Source organism: Diadema setosum, chromosome 18, assembly GCF_964275005.1.
Source record: "Diadema setosum chromosome 18, eeDiaSeto1, whole genome shotgun sequence".
In the NCBI taxonomy this organism is placed as follows: Eukaryota; Metazoa; Echinodermata; class Echinoidea; order Diadematoida; family Diadematidae; genus Diadema; species Diadema setosum.
Genome location: NC_092702.1, coordinates 2,743,889 through 2,747,836, shown reverse-complemented (window position 1 = coordinate 2,747,836; position 3,948 = coordinate 2,743,889).

Genomic DNA, 3,948 nt, shown 5'->3' with positions numbered 1-3,948 from the left:
AGGAATTTTTTGAAAAAAAAAAATGTCCATGTGTTCTGCGTTGTTAGAACTGACAACCTCGTAAAAGGGTTCCCCACTATTGTGATGGAAACACACAAGCTTTTAATATGGAATCTCAGTAGCTCACCACAGTCAGTATGAGGATTTCTCAGAATGCACTTCTCCCAACAGACAGACAGACACACACACAAACACGTATATATACACATTTCTCATTTGCGCACAACATTCATGCTTCTCTACAACAGCATAAACATCACAATGGTCTGCTAATGGATGTTAACATTTTTGTTGTTGTTTTAATTCAACGCATAGTAGCTTTACAGCATCAACAACAACAACCCAGCGATCTGGTTGCTTTCCAAACTGCAGGAGGCAAAAAATGATTGGCTACTCAATCTTCAGAAGACTTGCAACATTGGCAAGGATTACATGTATTTATACAATTTCACGTGCACAAGCTCCAGTGCAGCTGATTGACATACTGGTATTGTCGTGCGCATGGCAGATTGTGGCTAGGCCGTGGTAGTGCGCATAGGGTTAACATTCTGCCATGCGCATGACGATACATCGTTTTCAAGACAAGTATCTAACTATTGGCATTATGATAAAAATTTATATACTATACATTGTATTGACTCTACATAGGATCAGTTAATACGGTGCATCTAATAGTACGAGTAGTCTGTAGACATTCCTTGGTCAGCCCTGATGTGTATGTTTTCATGTAAGCCGAGTTCAGAATTTTTTTTCTGAAGTGCTACAGGCTAATAATGGAGAAGAAAATATAGCAGCAAATAATGTAACATCTACAATAATGCCTAAAAATAAAACACCCATTTACTGCCTATGTGCACTATATTACTAGTTCAAAGTAGCAGTTCATTTAAGAAACCCTTGTAATCTGCACCAAACATCACTTGTATGTAGTATCACTATCATGTAGTGGGCAACCATCATATAGGCCTACTGGTAATCACTTCTGAATGCTTATGTGAAGACTAAAACGAAATTTTTGATTTATTGTCACGTTGTGTTGGGCATTGATTCAAATACTTCAATTTTAGACCCTGTAGCAGCATTTCACAAAATATAAGGGCTTCTATGCTTACGTGCATAGAACTTTACATGGTTTTAACTCATCTTTCCACATTGAACACCTTACCTGGATTCTATATAATCATATATATCTAATTTTTGCCTCGAGAAATATGGTGTGGTGTATCATCACCACCTATACAAGAAATACATACATGAGAAACAAGAATATATCCACAAACATACGACATGTTCATTTTGGATGATGAATAATATTTTAAATACTGATACTTGAAAAACTGCCTTATCTTTGTGAGTTTAATGGGTCTACATACTTGCAACATTGCAATTTTGAGGTTTGATGTACCTCTCTTTGCCATGCTGAAGAGAAAATGAGAAAGGCGTATGTCAAGTGAGATGAACAAGACGTGAAGACCATGTGAAATATAACCATCACATTGTAACACAGTGCAATGGAGTAAACAGATAACATGGAAATAATCATATTCCATTTGTCACAACAGCCAATGACAATTTCACGACACATGCTGCTCTGAATGGAATCGTCAACAAAATACAGCAAACCGTTTTTGTGAAATTCCATTATTCATATGAATACCCCCTGATTAGGCTCCTTGACAATAATGTCAATTTACATTTTTACTTCTCTTTCTGAAAGCTATGTTGAATTCACCCAATATGGTGTTGGTGACTACCAGTGACTATCACAATTTGAAAGTCAAGACTAAAAAGCACAACCTCTTTGAAAGTGTCTTTTTCTTCAATTCCAAGTTGTAGGTAACCCACTTGGATGACAATAGATTGCAAATATTTCAGTTAAAGAGAACAATATTGAGCTACACTGGAATTTGAGAATTTGCCCATTTGACAGATTCAGGGACCATGTATCATTCAATGTGATAACAGTGTAACTAAACAAACGTTGGAAACACAGACACAACAGCTATATAAATAAGAGAACATCTCAACCGTCAGGATTTCACAGAGATTGAAATTGAGTCATTTTGATTTACTCTACAGAGGAAAGTAACATTGGGTATTGTAAGTAACAAACTAGGAGGAAAACTTTCTGGAAAACTGTAAATATAAGATTCAAAGCTAAATATTCCACATAACTGGCTTATTTTATGGCAGAGCAATGCAGCCATACTGTACTCTGTACAGTACATGTATACGGTAAAAGCGGAAATTTTTGCGGTGTGGGAATTTTAATGTATTTTGTTTGACATGTAACTAGCGTGAAAATGGAAGCATGCACATCTCTTTGCTAGTTATATGAAATACTACTTTATATTTGACTTTGTGGAATTAAATGTATGTGAAATTTGTTTTACTTGGCTGAGTGCGAAACATTACACAAAAATTTGTAATATTACAGTAGTGAATCATCACCAGCGCAAGATAACAAGATTTCACAAGGTGAAAGATGAGACGCTATATTCAAGAGGGCGAAGCTGAGTTGAATGGAGAATCAATCTTTCGACTGTGAAATCTTGTTCCATTGCATGATTAAAGACCATACACTGTTTGTTTTATGCAACACCTCAAATGCTAATGGATGTGGTCCATGCTTATTCTCGAATATAGTACAGAAATGCCAATCATTTTTCATGAAAGGCGAATGGCTGTACATTGTATTGTGGCAGAGTCGTATGCAAAAGCAATTGGTTGAAACTGCATACAGTAAATAAGTGACTGCGTGCAATGGTGCAAAACTACGAGTTGATTGTGAGCCTATCACAGGAGTATGGTAAGTGTAAATTGATGACACCAGTGTGCAATATCCAAAATTGATCAACAAAACTGCACACTCAACAGTGACAGTGTGTATATGGTACCTGTCACTACATGTCGCATGATGAGCAGTTGACCAATCAGAAAGCTAGAATCTTTTTAGGTGTTACATAATAAGCAAGAAACCACATCGTTGTGTCTCATTAAGTCTTGTCCCACTGTGTCTTTGTGTCTGCATCCAGCCACAGTCATTCTCATAATTAGTGCCCCAAGACTGTAAATGCCATACATTTAGCAGGTCAAACTTTCACAAATCGTGACTTCCTGACAATTTAGCAAGTGGTTAAATCTATGATCATGAGTGTAGTAATGTATGTGTGCATGTTGCATTCATGTCGGGATCAGAGTAAATATTTGCTAAATTGTTGTTAAATTTGCGAATAGCACCTTCATTTCATTTCATTTATTTCCACAGGGTAGATAAAAGACATACAAACATTACATGAGCGCAACTTACATCATGCAGAGATTCACACAGATTCTGCCATCCACACTCCATGCATGGGCGATTTTGCTGTTTGGCTTGCCTATCCTGGAGAAGGCATCCCACAACAATGCTCTATTTGCATCTGTCAAGTCTTCATGGATCGAAATCCTGATCACTCCAAAAACTCGCGAATATGAAAGCCTTATGAATCATATGGCACATAGAGTACATTCAAGTTTTTTACGAATCCCACACTGTACACATGGATGACCCTATGTTACATAGTGTTGGGAATAAACATCAAAAGACAGTGTACACTGAAACAGCTTGAGCTCAAAAACAAACACTAAAACCTACATATGTTTCGTGAGGAAAGGAGGTGCTTTGGTGAAAGAAGCTGGACACAGCTACATTTGCATGCATTTCTTGATTGTCAGTAAAGGGTGCCACTTCTAATCTTCAATTTGTACTTCTTTAAATTTGGGGTATGTGTGTGTGTGTGTGGCATTTTTTTTTTGCCACACTGGGTGTGAAGGAACATTCACACTCTTTTTCTTCTGTGACTCCCAATAGCATAATTGAAGTTTATGCATTGAGTAATTCCCAAAGTATGGGAAAAAATGTAAGTTCAGCATTAAATAGCAAAATTTTAGCATTTTGACCTGGCT